The sequence below is a fragment of the Momordica charantia genome, assembly GCF_013281855.1.
Source record: "Momordica charantia cultivar OHB3-1 chromosome 3 unlocalized genomic scaffold, Mcharantia_2.0 BLBB01000003.1, whole genome shotgun sequence".
Lineage (NCBI taxonomy): Eukaryota > Viridiplantae > Streptophyta > Magnoliopsida > Cucurbitales > Cucurbitaceae > Momordica > Momordica charantia.
The window spans coordinates 11053600-11069773 of NW_028275161.1; positions in this window are offsets into that span (position 1 = coordinate 11053600).

Genomic DNA, 16174 nt, shown 5'->3' on the forward strand with positions numbered 1-16174 from the left:
CTATTGTGATTCAAATTCATTTTTTTACTTTCCAGACAAACACAAGAAAAATCATTTCAGATTTGCAAATCACTCCTAGTTCCAGGGTTAAACTTTTAGTCTAAGGTTAAATATCTAATTACTTTGAAATTCTATGAAATCCTGCAAAATCCAACCATTTTGAGTTCGAAAATTTTTTAAGTGAAAATAGGATTTGAAATCCGGTGTTTGAAAATGGTACCAAACAATAGAATTCATTTGAGTCATGGTTTTAAAATCCTTCGAAATTTGAGGTACCAAACAAAGCATTAACGATTTTATAAATTTTGAGAAAGCATTTCAAAATACTAATATTTTATTGTGAGGTTAGAGATTTGAATTTTTGAATTAAGGCGTGATTTGCTTACAATGAATAAAAGAAAGATAATATGCATGAAAATCAAAAGGAAAAAAGAATGTTATTTATTTGATGTTGTTTACTAAAATTTCTTTTTACGAAAACTGCGTGAAATAAAATAGAAATAAAATATACAACAACCAAAATTAGAAACTCTTATTTACGAAAATTGTGTGAAATAAAATAGAAATAAAATATACAACAACGGTGAGTATACTCCTTTCTTATTTCTGATTATAGATATATTAACTAAAAATTGTACTAATATATTTGTTTCTAACACCGTGCTAGTATTATTTTTAACTACAATAAAAATAAATTGTAATCTATTTTATTATTATTTTATTGATAGTACATATTTTTCATTATAGCAATTTATTTTAATATTAACAAATAATAAATAAATAAAATAACTTTACGTAACTAAAAGTGATTAATATATATTTTTAGTTCAACAATAATTATCAATTCTATTTTAATAGTAGATAAATTAAATAGAATTTTGTAATATTATATAGTAAAATGTTAGATAAGAAAAGTTAGTATAATTTTTTATTAGAAGAAACATCATTGGTAATATAAATTAAATAAAGAGTAAAGTCTAAAACAATTAAGAGTCATGATCAACATGAACTTAGCTCAACGATAGTTGATATCTACCTCTAATCAAAAGATCATAAGTTGGAATCCTCCCGCCACTCTTTATACTAAAAAAAATTAAAAGAGTTAGAAGAGGAGTGTTGTTCAAATTTTGTAGATTTTGAGAGAGAGAAGAGAATAGGTGTTATGTTCAAAATTTGATAGGTAGATTTTGAGAGAGGGAGAGAGAGAAGAGGAGGGATGTCCTTAAATTTACTCAAGAGATTCGGAGAGAATGGGAGAGAATTGGTATGAAGTGAACCAATTTTTCCTTTTATTTTAAAGTAGGAAAAATATAAAAATTAATAAAAGTTACCAATTATAATATAAATTAAATTTATGAAATAGAAAATTATTGATTTCTAACATCTTATTATTCTTTTTTAAGAATTTATTAGATATTTATTTTATATTATATGAATAAATTATTTATTGAGATTTAAATCAACACCTACAATGTTTTGTAAATTATATTATACATTAATTATAGTTCTATTGTGATTAATTATAGTTTTCCATATCTGATTAATTAATTGAAAATAATGATGAATAAAAAATATCACAATAAACTATTTACTTATAATTCTACGAAATTCAATTTTTATTCAAATTTATGATTTAAGAGAAAGAGTTAATTAATTATTCTGTTGCAAAATTAAATTTAAACATTTTATTCATATTAATAATATATTAACACTCACATGCATTGGACGTATTTTTCAACCGTCAAGCTTAAACTTAAATTGTATTGATAATTAATTTATATAATACAATATATTATTTATTGTAATTTTTTTCTAAGATTAAACAAGTTAGTTTAGTACCTATTTTTCTCTTTAGTAGCCCAATATCATCCCATGTAGCCCAAAATAAAATTCAGTTTATAATAAAAGTCACCTATAAGCTACTATTTATATTTTCTTAAATAAATATTGATTATATAAATTACAAACCCTAGAAACCTATTTCTCTCCTTTCACGTCTGTAATACCTCATATACCTCCCTCTGTTGTTTCGCTGTGTCTTCTACCTCTCACAAATCGATTGTCGTCGTCTCTCTCTTGCTCCACTGTCGCACAGCCCCAACAGTTATCTCAAACTTGCTGCCACTTAGTGATGCTAAATAGATTACAGATTTGATAAACTAACCCCAAGAAAGCTACCCCCAAGAAAGTTAAACAGATTTGTGCTTTGAAAGATGATCAATGATCAAGAATAAATGAGAACTTGTTCCATTATTGAAGATTTCAAACTCTCCACAACGTAATTGATCAAACTATATTGAAAATTCTAAACATGCATATTCTAAACATAAGAATACAAACAAAGCTCAAAAATTAGAGAGATTAAACTCAATCTATTTCATTCATCAAATGTTGTGTGTTTGGAAAGCAAATATACATCCCTATTTATAGTCATTGAAAAGACACAATGAAAAGACACAACCCTTAGCCAACTAGTCTAAATTCTGCCTACACCCTTTCACATCTATATATAAACCTTATTAAATGAAAATAGATGAATTTAAATGGTACATAATTTATTAAGTATCACACTGGATTTTTAGATTCATTAAGGGTGTGTTTGGTTGGTAATCAAAAAACAAGGGATTCAATGAACAACAGAGTTGTATTATTTGTTTTCAGTGTTTTCAGATGTGTTTGGTAGCAGATTTGGTAATTGAATCTCAATTTAAAAAATTGTTCAAAGCATGTTTAGTATTATATTTGTAAGCTATAAATAATTGCAAACTAAATATTTAGTTTAATATAAAGTTATATTAATTAATTTATTAACATTTTTTATGATTTTGTATAATTTATATAATTTAGAATACATTATATTTTATATGTTTTAATTTTAACAAACATAAAATAAGTTTATAATATGAAGTAATAAATTTATCGAAATTTTTATCATTTTTAATGTAATTCTGCGTCTTAAAAAATTCAAATTCTAAATCTGAAAACACTGAAAACATTAAAAAGTCATTTTCAAAAGTTCAAATGTTTGGATCACAGAATCCGAAAACAGTTTCAATAACGAATCTTCGAAATCCTGCTAAACGCGTATTCACTAAATCAATTCAGTGAATCTGAAAACAAAAAACAGAATCCGAATTTTCAACCAAACATGATCAAAATGTGTCTTATCTTACTTGAAGGGAACCAAGTGTGAACATAGCTTGGATAAGATGCAACACCATACTACACGAAGCTTCAGATTTGGTGACGAAAGGAATCGTTGCTGAAAGTCAAAAAATCGTTGGGAAAAGATTTTGGCGACAAAATTTTTTCATGGCCATCATCGTCGCTATAGCCCCATCGCGAAAGGCGGTCTTTGGTGACGAAATTTGAATTTTCATCGAGCGGCGAAAATTCGATTTCGTCGCCAAAGACCTTTCGCGACGAAAATTAGATTTCGTCGCCATAGACCTTTAACGGCGAAAATTAAAATTTTGTCCAAAGGTTCAATTTTGTCTAAAATCTTCACAAGCATCTTCTTCTTCTTCTTTTCTTCTTCTTTTTTTTTTTTTTTTTTGCAATTTTGTTACCTAAATATTTCTTCAAATTTAATTCAAACGGCATAAACACGTATTCAAAATTATCATATCAACTTAGATTTACATTAAACAAAAAGTGATTTTACAATCGATATAGTACAGAAAGTCAAACACAATATAAGCTAAATTTCGATTATAGCGTAAATCTAAACTTATTCTAGAAAGTCCCGTCTTCTTTTGACTTCATATAACCTTCTCTAATTTCCAAAGCTTTCAAGAGAAGAATCAAAATAACCTAAAAAAATAAAGGAACAATAAATAAATGTGAACAAATAGTTGTATACTTTAACTCATTCCACTATATTTTAGCTAAACAAACTTAACTTTAAACAATCAAATGAGCGGTAAAGCAAATAAAAAATTAACTTGAAGAATAGTGCCTAAGTGGTGCCAAAGAATCCAAAAAATGATCCCACAACACACAACTTACTCCAACTGAACTTAAATAACCAATAGGTATTTTAATGCAACAATGTGATACAGTGTCAAAAACTCAGCCCCTTTTAACGTAGCCCTAGTTAAAATAATTCACAAAGTTGCCAAAATGTACTTAAAATATATAAGGAATGAATGATCCATATCCAACATGGTATGAAATTTTTTTCTTTTTTTGTAAAGTGTACCTAAGTTCATATCTTAATCTATATTCTATATCCAACATAATTTACAAATAAATGTCTAACTCACTCCACATGTCATAAACAATTCCAAAACAAACCATAGCATTAAATCAAAAACCAACTAATAAATGCTAGATAGTTATACAAGCAAATAATTAAACGTAAAATACGATAAAACATACAACCAAACATGCAAAATATAATAAGTTTCAATATGATTTTATAACATTAAATAATCATATGTACCTAGTTAATTCGAAGGGATCTCTTGTGTGTTTGCCATTGTACGATCAAAACAAGTCTAATTAAAAACTAGGGGACAAATAACAAACAAAAAAAAAACAATTTTCTCAATTCTCTACAATAATACTTCAACAACCAAATTCAGACTTCAAAATTCTACAATTAAAAAACAGCATTGATTTGATTTCAAGTCTATAACAACATAGATTCAAAGGAAAAAAAATTGAAATTGTACCTACAAAGAACAGTAGAGAGACACAGCAGTGGCGACGACGGTGGCAAATAAGCATGGGCACTTTGTGATTTCTAGATGACTATATTACTTTTAAAAAATTACAACAAAACAATTAAGAATTTTACCTCAAAGGAAGAAGAGTGGCAGTGGATGGATGACCACGATGGACCAACAAAGGGATGGGGAGAAGTGGATGGAAGGAGAGAGGAGAAGAGTGGAAGGAGGGAGAAAGAGCAGATGGAGGGGAGACGGCATGGTGGTAGCAAAGGGAGGGAGAGGGAGAAAGAAAAAAGATGCAGAAATGAAAGGAAAAGGGATTGGGCTAGGTTTAATCGTGACCTATGGCGACGAAGCCCCTAATTTCGTCCCCTTAATTCTCATTGAAAAAATTTGGCGGTGAAATTCCCACTTTTTTTTTAAATTTTTGGAAACGAAAATTACATTTTGTCGCCAAAATTAACTTATGGCGACGAAATATAGCTTTCGTCGCCATAAACTTTATCACATTAATTTTCACTAAAAATTTTGGCGGTTAAATTCCCGCTCATTTCTCAAAACTTTTAGCGACGAAATGTAATTTTTGTCGCCAAAAGTACTCTATGACGACGAAATTTAGCTTTCGTCACCAGAAGCTTTGAATAAAAAAATTTCATTTCATTCAAAACTTTTGGCGATGAAATTTTAATTGTCGCCATAGGATACTTTTGGCAACGACGTCGTCGCCAAAAATACCCTATGGCGACGAAATTTCTATTCGTCGCCAAAAAATAAAATCTTGTAGTGCTACCTTCTTATGAAAGCAACCACACCATTTGTCACGCATAGCATAATTGATTTGTCCTCCATCCTAGGGCATGTACTGCGTCGCTCTCTATTAAAGCATGGTGAATGAGATTCTTCTGCAAGTAAAAATATTTTGAATGCTCTCTCCTACGCATATATATTGTATTTTCCTCACCCATTATGCATGTATATATATCCCAAAAAGATAAAAAAGATTAAACATTTTTATGGAACTTGAATGGAATGAAATAGAGTATTAAGTTATTTATTAATTGGAATCTAGATTCATAGTACTTGTGGGAGTATTAAAAGAAGAAGATGAAACGTCAAATGGTGCATGGGGCATTATGGCAACCGCAAGGTTAAAAAAAAAGATGAGTACGAATTGACACTAACTAAAATTAGTAATTAATATATTAATTGTAATTAATTATAATTCTCTAATGCAAGACAAAGACAAATTTGCCATTAAACTTTTATAAAAATTAGTTATAAAAGAAGGGCAAATTGGCTTCAAAAGTTTCTCATCATCCTACCTTTTTTATATATACTATAGATAGATATATCCATGATTCAAAAAGAATTTTTTTCTTCTTTTACTATTGCTTGGATTCTATGAACCGAAAGATTTTGATTTTGAGTAGAGAAAAAAAAAAGAACTGACATTAACGAAAAAAAATAAATTGAATTGACAATTGTGATCTTAAGAGCATAGAGAAAAAAAAAAGAAACATACAAATTATCAAGAGCAGGAACGTTATTAAGAGCGAGAAGTGAAACAATTTTACGTAACTGGTGGTAGGGGTGTTCACAGGTTGGGTTGGGTCGGGTTAAGGATATTTACTGGACCAACCCGAAATTTTGGGTTAGTTGGTTCTCCAACCCGATAGACCCAATTCAATCACCCAACCCAACCAAACCCTTATTTCGGGTTGGGTTGGATTTGGTTGTCAGGTTGGTTCTGTTTCTATAGATTCACAACATATTAAACAAATCAGAAAGTGGCATAGTGGGATTGGTGAAGATATTAGGGAGGAGGTGAAGCAAAACACCAGCAACGTACCTGAAATACGAAATCTACGACACACTTAGAATACAAACAACAGTGCCGACGATAAAGTTTGAAATAGAACATCACGATTGAGGAGAGACGACTGGAGGTTGGAAGAATAAAAGAGAATGAAGGAGAGATGTGAGAAACCTTACCTCTTGGGCTGCAAGCACGTTGGATTAATTGACAAATGACAGCATGAGAGACCATGAGAGAGTTTGTGAGAGAGAGGAGGGTGTAATCGTGAGAGAGAGATCTGAGGGTGAGGGAGATGAAAGGGGCGCGGCAGATTTGATTAGAAAGTAGAAAAAACTTAAAACAAAATGTCTATATATATTGGTTCGGTTCGGGTTGAATTGAACTTTTTTGTTTTGAACCTGTGAACCGAATCGAATCGGTCAAGTTGGAAATTTTTCAACCCAACCTGGGTTGGGTTGGGTTCGTCGGGTCATCAGACTTTTTGAACACCCCTAACTTGTGGTATCAACAAAGGTTAGAATAATAAGTTTTTCAAAAATTAGACAAATGTCATTAGCGCACAAATATTTAGGTCATCCCATCCAATTTTCTCAAGGTAATGACATTTGTAAAAGAGTAATGGGATTCCCCTTTTCAGGAGGAGTGATGCCCAAGTTGGAAATCAAAGTGTCCATTTCAGCAATATTTTTTTTTTTCTTGTTTTTCGTTTCCTGTTTCTTATTTTTTATTTCTTGTTTTTTGTTTATTGTTTTTAATTGTTTACAACTAGAAATAGGAATATGTTTGGTAACCATTTATGTTTCTTGAAAAAAAAAATGTGTTTGATATATTTCATGTTTCTTATTTTTATTTTTAGTTTTTTTAGTACAATAACTTGTCGGGATGAGGATTCGAATCCATGACATCTTGATCGGGAATATATGTATTAATTGACGTTGGTTTATTTTTATTTTTAACATGCTTGAAGGCTGATAAATGCTGATAAGTGCGCGCTTAAACCGTTAGAGTTGGGGAAATTTATTTTGATATCAATACACAATATTAATTATTATTTAAACTAGGATCGAGAAAACGAAACTGAAAAAATGGAACTATTTTTTGTAGCTAGCTCCTTTTTTGGAAATGTTTTTCAAAATTTAGAAACAAAAAACGGAATGGGTTACCAAACGTGTCCATTTATCAAAAATGAGAAATGAGAAAAAGAAACAGAAAACGAGAACGTTACAAAATGACCCAAAATTTTCATTCTCTTTAATGATGTTTACTCAATTGTTGGAATGAAATCAATTTCAATTTTAACGTTCTATCCTTTTACGGTTTTTCCTTTTCTAATATTGGGCTTGGGGGAATGTAAAGCTTGGTTCGCCTTCACACTTCGCAGTCACACACACTCGTAGCACAACAAAATAGCATAAGTAATATGCGACAACCCAAGCATATGGACTACTGGAGCCTCTAACCACTTGAATCCAATCCTATATAGATGGTTCAACTCGAAAGGGAAAGGTTAGATGAATTACTTTTGCAGTTGATTACCTTAAGCAGACATGTGACTCACTATGCTCGAGGCCGAAAACACTCCATGAGTTTGATGACCAATCAAGCAACCATACTCCAAGGGTAGAATAGATTATCCTAACTCCAACCAGACTAAAGAACACAATATTTTTGGGGAGGGGGTTTGCACGCATGCAAAGGGTTAAGAGAAACCACTCAATTTGTATTCAACTCAAAATTCACTACTTCAACTACAAGAGGGGACACCTATTTATAGGCCAAGGCCAAAGACCTTTGTCAATAATTTTGTAAATAAAATAAACCTATAAATCTAAGGAGAATAAAATAAACAAAATAATTACAAAATAATTTCGTAAATAACGCTAACTTGCTAATCAAGCAAAACAACTATTCCTTAAATCTAATTTTGATAAAACAAAATAAAATTGAGGAAAATAAAGAGGAAATAATTTCCTTAATGGCAAGGGTTGTCGGGACCCTCCAAAATAATTACTGATTTTACTAAATCTAACTTGTAGAAGTAGTGAGACCAGGTCAAATCCTAAGGGAACCAATGAGATTAATTTCTCAAAGTTAAAAAAAGGGGGTTGACTTCGAATTTTGAAATTTAAAAAGATAAACTAAAACGAAAACGCAAGTCGATCTTACCAAACTTTCAATCCAAAGTTGTGATTTTCATCCAATTGTAATTTTGATCATAGACTTTACACAAAATTGATTTCTTAATTCATGAACTTAGTTTACTTACTTGGAATAGTCATAATAAGTTTTAATTCTCCTAATTTAATTAATTTAGACCAAGTATCAAAATTAAATCTTATTAATTAATCAACTGGCCATAATATCGTTCCATATTAATCAAATAATAGCATTAAGAATAATGATAATAACTAAACCAAAATCAATTAATTTGAGATAAATTCAAGTTAATTAATTTTATCCTTCTGTTTCACTAAAGTCTACTATGAAAGCTATGTCAACATGGTAAAGTCATAAATACACATACATAAACCACAACTCCTTGCTACTTATTTCAATAATTCATGACAATTATGGATCACAAACTCATGGGTGGAAGTAGAAAAATTAATATGAATAAGGTGTCAATTTAATTAATATAAATTGTTTGTAAATAATAATAACAAGAAACAAAGAATACTTGAAAAATAAGAAATACCTATCCAACTCGAGCCTCCCAATCTTACTATTAGACTTGAATCACCTTTGAATTGGAAAAATTATGGTCTAGCCACTCACGATAAAGAGAGAGAACTTGAATTTCGGAGAAGATAGCTTTTCGTTGGAACTGGAATGATTAATTTTCCAATAAGACTCCTCTATTTATAGGAGATTAATTATATCCTAGAAGGAATTATGTCTAATAAGGAATTCCTAACTAATTGAGAAAATTCTATTTAAAAGAAAATAAATTAAATAAAAGAGTTCTTAATCAATTTAGGATTATGTTTCCTAATTTGATTAATATCTTTTTATTTACAAAGTATCACAAAAATCTATAACTCTTAAAGCGTCCCACTATAATAATTGTGTCTGTATTTTATCCACTGAGCTCCCCCCAATTTAGTGAAGTCCGCATTATCCTCTAAAATTGCGCTTTTAAATTATTATTTTTTAATAACTTCAATCTACCACAAAATATTAAATAATAATTAAATTCAAATATTTAAACATAAAAAATTAATAAAATGCAAAATAAAAATATAAAATAAGAGTATATTTTTCATCTTAAAATTAATTAACAAGGACTGTGCGGGAAGTCACTTTGGCGCCAAAGGCATGGAATGCGCGCAAGGGCAAGGCAGTAGGGCGTGGGCGCGCGCGCAAGGGCTATAGGTGGGTGTGGGGGTGGGCGCACTTGAGGGTGGCTGGCGGGTGCTGGGCAAGGAGCGTTGGCGAGGGCGTGCGGCAAGGGTGTTGGCAAGACGCGCGCGGCATGGAGCTAACGTGAAGGCGCGTGGGGGCGTGTGCGAGGGCGTGTAGTTGGAGGTGTTGCTGGGTGTACATGGGCACGACACGCACGATGTGGGGGCGTGTGCATGACATGGCTTACACATGGGCAATGTGCGAGTGACAATGCATGTCAACTTCATGATGGGTTCCTCGGATGCCAAAAGTTATACTTTGCACTTATTTTTGATCTTTATTCCCTCTTTCTCCTCGTCATGTACGATGCTCATCTATGTTGCACATAGTGATTCATGATTCCTTGAAGCTTTTTGGCATGAGCTCTTGTAATCGGCCCTTGAGGTAGACTTTGTGGTGTTATGATCGCATCATCTCCTCCTTCTTAAAAAGGATTCGTCCTTGAATCAAGTTCTCACCTACATTAAAAGGAGTTAAGTCAGCAACATTGAAAGTAACAGTAACATTGTACTTACCTTGTAGATGAGTCTTGTATGCATTGTCGTTGATCTTTTCAATCACTTGGAAGGATTCATCTCCTCTTGGATTGAGTTTGGAACTTCTCTCATTAGGAACTCGTTTCTTTTTTAGGTGCACCCAAACCCAATCTCCTTTTTGAAACACTATATGCTTGCGGTTTTGGTTGACCCTTGAAGCAACCTTGTGATTGTTCTTCTCGTTCCAAAAACTTTGAAATACCCAATAATTACAACTCTATTCAAAATATAACAAGTGATGTTAATGGCTTCCGCTCAAAAGTATGAAGGTAAACCATAATCATGACATGTTGACCTAGCAAATTCTTGCAAAGTTCGATTTTTCCTTTGAACCACACCGTTTTGTTGAAGAGTTCTTAGAGCGGAGAAATTATGAGAAAATTCATTTCCTTCACAAAAAGTTTCAAAAGCATTACTATCAAATTCTCCTCCATGATCACTCCTAATTTTAGAAATCAAGAAATCCTTTTCAATTTAAACTCTTTTTGCAAAACTAGAAATATTTTTCAAAGCATCATCCTTATGTTTTAACATCAAAATCCAAGTAAATCTTGAAAAATCATCAACTATCACAAAAGGCATAATAGTTCCCTAAAAAACTATCAATTCTAAAAGGGCCAAATAAGTCCATGTGTAATAGTTGTAGGGGTCTAGTAGTAAAGATCACATTGTTAGATTTGAAAGAAGACTTACGCTCTGTTTGGCATTGGGAATTGGTAGGAAATGATTTCGAATTCCATGATTTTAAATGATGGAAATGATTTCAAATTCTTAATTACGTTTGGAACCAAAATGATTCAAAATCATTAAAATTAAAATTTATGGTTTGGACTTTCACTATAAATGAAAAGAAAGTATAACATTTTACTATTATGCCCTTAATATTTTGTAGAGTATTATATTATTAATAATATAATATTTTAATATAAACTAGTAATTTTAACCATGTAAAACATAAATATTTAATAAAATCAATCTAAAACACTTGTCAATGTCACTTTTATTTTCAAAACTAAACTAAAAAAAAAAATTATAAATGTCTTGATTCATATATTAAAAAAAAAACTTTAAAATCAAACAATTTCAATTTATTTGTAGTAATGTGTGTTTTTTTTTATAACATAGTTATTTTATGATATGCAGTACTAAAAATAAAAGCAAAAGAATAAAAGAAGAAAAATATACAAAAAAAAAACATAAACATAAACATAAACATATAAGATCTGAAAGATATTGAAATATAAGAAAAGTTAAATACACCAAAAACAAAATAGAAAATCAACATTAGTATATATGAACGGTGATAAAAAAAACCAATGGAATGAGAGTTAATTTATATTTATTAGAATTAAAAATAAAAAAGAAAAAAGGAAAAAGCTATGACATTGGTTGAGGATGTACAAAACAAAGGAGATGGTGATAAGTATTTTTTTCCACCAAATAGGACAAAATCAAATTCGTTATGTTTAAACCTAAAATCCTCCCAAATCCGATCTATTTAGAACGAAAAATATTTTAACCAAAAACAAGTGAAATGATTTCAAATTCTTTTTACTTTATCTATCCAAACAAGTGAAAGGATTTCAAAACCTCCAAATCGGAGGTTCCAAACAAGGGGTTAGTTTCCTTACCCATTTGACAAGCATCACAAACTTATCTTTTTCAAATTTAAACTTGGGAAGACCTCTAACGAAAGAGTTCATGGAAATGTTTGAAATTAAGTAGATGCTAGCATGTCCTAGTCTTCTATGCCAAAACCAAGAATCATCATGCAAAACCAATAGACATTTTTGCAAAAATATTCTTCATTTAAATGCTTGGTAAAAATATCCGTTAATTGATTAATAGAGCTAACAAACTCAAGAGTAATACGACCATTTTGCATTCTTATAAAGTGATGACTAATATCAATGTGCTTAGTCCTTGAATGATATATAAGATTTTTAGTCAAATTTATAGTACTTCTATTATCACAAAATATAGGCACATTTTCAAACTTTAATCTAAAATCACAAAGAGTTTATTTCATCCAAAGAATTTGATAACAACAACTAGCAACTACAATATATTATGTTTCGATAGTGCATAAGGCAATCAAATTTTGCTTTTTACTAAACCAAGAAACTAAGGAACTCCCAAGAAATTGACAAGTTTCACTAGTACTCTTGCGATCAAGTAAACTACCCGCAAAATCCGTATCGAAATATCCTACCAAATTAAACTCAACATTTCTAGGATACAACAAACCTAAATCAATAGTTCCAAGCAAATATTTAAAAATTCTTTTAACGACATGCACATGAGATTCTTTACGACAAGATTGAAATCTAGCACAAACACATACACTAAACATGATATCGAGTCTACTAGCGGTTAAATAAAGTAAAGAACCGATCATACCTTTGTTGGGTTTAGTGCCCTGAGCTCATGAGTTTGTAATCTGTAAACATTTTATTTATTATTAATAAAAGTTATTTTATTATTTCTTTGCATTACAGATAATCCAATAAACTAAGATCCAAGGTTATTTAATGTAACTGTAATAGTATATATTTGATATACAATATATATGTAATATACATCGTATATATTTTATATACAATATATATAGTATATATTCAATATATAAGTGGATAATATTTCAGCAATAACCTAAATGGTCTATAGTATATGGATAAAGTTTGGTACCTTATCCTGGTAATACTATGGATACAGTCCACCTTGTAACAGTTACAAACGACTTTATCCAGGTCGTTCATGTAGAGACATGCGAGTCGGGGTATCCTATATAATGAGTTTGTATAAGACCAGACCGCGAAATAATTAATCATTGGCTCTAACACCGTTAGTCAATATATTGTTATCTCATAGGATAACCTGATAATTGGATCTTAATCCTAAGCGAATTATGGACTCCTGCTTATTAGGGATCGTCCTTCGATTTATATGGGTGAGAGTGGCCCGAGTTGCCGACAAAATAATCCTACCATTTTAGGGACGACACCAAGTGGGGAGCTAGAAACATACTACCCAAGATAGAATTCAATCCTTCCCGATTTTATGGAAGTAGATGAGTGTTCCCTTACATGCTAACTCTGGGACTTGAACAAGAGACCCCACCTTCTCACTAACTAGAGAGGGACTTCCGGTCATTGATCGGATCATAATTGGGTTGTTCTAGAGGAGCAATGCTATTTAAGGAGCAAGATGTAACTCAGCACTAAAACGGTAATTTGACCCGCTAGAGTTACGAGCAGTCGTGAATGATTGACTTGCCGTTGATGGTCGTACATCCATAGGGGACACGAAAATATTTTGCAGTGAGAAGAGTGCAACTGCGGGTCTTTAGTGGGAGTGACCTACAATTAATGAATGTTGGTTAACTCGGTTAATAAGTTTAATTGATTAATCTCGCATTGTTAGAGCTTCTGATATATAGGTCCATTAGGTCCTCTTGCCAGTTCACAACGGGTAAAACGAGGATCAAGAATTATGAAATAATTTGAAATGTTCAAATTATATAAGGGAATGTATATAATGTATATTAAATATATGTTAATTTTAGATAAAAATTCAAAATTAATGCTATGTATTTTGAGAGTGGAGGCTAATGTTATGGATGAGAAAAATCCCTATTTTATACATTAGGAATTCAAAAGAAGAAGATATCATGATGGTCTTGAGATTTCCCCTAAATTCAGGAGAACATATCCTATATCCAAAAGGATAAGATATCCTGATGGTCTTAGAATTTTCCCTCCATAAATATAATGGTAAGTTGAACCCTAAAGAAAAGGCTAAAAATCTCTCAACTCTCCTACTCTCTCGATCCGTTGTAATTGGATCCCATAATCTGGATTCTCGATCGAGAGACTTAGCGATGAAGATTAAGTGGTGTTGTCTCATTGGGTTTATATGAAGAAGAGTCTTCAGAGGTAAAATCCAAGATAAAAGAGTCTTCAGAAGTTAAATCCAAGATTCTTTCCTATTTTTTATTTTTTCTCTGTTTTAATTCAAAAGAAATTTAAGAACGCATTATAATACTTCTGCTCCGGGATTCACATTCCTATCATTTGGTATCAGAGCTCGATTTTTCGTTCTAAATTTTCTGTTGAAATTTATACAGATTTTGGTGGGTTTTTCACTGCATTATTAATGTGGGTTTGCAAATTGGACGTTTTCGAATTTTGGCATTTAGAATTGCAATTTTGTTTGATTTTGATCATGTAAGGGCCTGTTGTTTTGGGCATTCGTTTATGTATCGAGCCTGTAAGTTTGAATTGATCAAGAGGTGTTCAGGGCAACAGATTAGATATTTTTTTTCCAGAAAATAGGGAAGAAGACGAGGAAGTTATGTGATTGCAGCGCCATGGCGCTGCGCTTCTGTGCTGTAGCATCGCGACGCTATGCAGTGCCATGGCGCTGTGTGTGCCAAAGTATGCTGCAGTAGCGCCGCGACGTTTTCCATGATGGTTCCAAGGCATCGATTTACGGGTTCGAGCTGTTTCGAGTGTTTTTTTATTTCTTTTTAATTTTGCTTTCTTAAGATGCCAAAATTCAGTCCAATTTCGCTATTTAATTATTATGCATTATGAATGTGTATTTAATTAAATGTATAATACATTAAGTATGCCATTTAGATTAAAATCCCACTATATGTTAAAACATGATCATGTATTGTATTAATATAAGTGTTATATGAAGCATGATGTATTTTTTCTTGTAATTAATATAATTGTTTTGTTAATTAATGGAAAAATGAGTTGCACTGAGTATGACATTTCTTTAGTAAATATAATTGTTATGAATGTCATTTGATTCATGCCTATAAGTTTAATTATATTTGTAATGTTATATGTATGTTTAAAGCTTAGTATTGCATGTTTAGGGTTAATTAATTTGTTTTAAAAAGGGGTTTTAAATTAATTAATTAAACCTTACGTTTTTTTCCTAATAAGATTAGAGTTTTTTCTTAAAAAAAAAACATAGTTATAAAGTATTGCCTACAAAGGAACCTTATCTTAGCAAAGTTCTGTCTAGGTTGAGGTAGTTAAGCTGGCCGTTTAGGGAACACCTCTACCTGGAAACCGACATGGGGGTTGAATTAGTAAATATTTTATAAAAGCATGCAATAATGTTTTATTTTATTAAATCGTTTCATAAACTAAAAACATTAGTGTAAAACTATCTAATATAAACAGTTGTATTGGGGAAATGATTTTTAAGGAAAAATGTTTTAGCTGGTTTTTTCTTAAATAATAAACGCTAAGTTATAAAATACTTAGTGGGAGGATTACTGTATGTATATAACATACCATTATGTTTCATATACGAGATATGTATAATATATACTCTTTTTCCTCACGCTCTCTGTGAAGTTCACACTGTGAGAATCATGCTTGACCTCGTGGGGTCTTAGGAGCATCCTCACTTCGGAAGGTGTTTGCATGAGTCAATATCAAGGTGAATGGAGAAAGTATTTAAAGTAAGTGGAAGAATGTCGTGTGACAATACTTTATACGGTCTCCTTCATTAATTTGTATAGCAAGGGTTTCATGCTCGGCCTCGTGGCACCCTGGGAGCATCCTCCATTTGAAAGGTGTTTGTGACGATATGGCAAACTCTAAAAAAGGATAGGATTCTAAAGTTTTGGCGACGATATTTCTTACCTTCGGTGGACGTGTTTGGCGGAATTTTAGGGTCTAAAATGAAAGGGCTACACTTACAATAAATTATTAAGTTAGTGA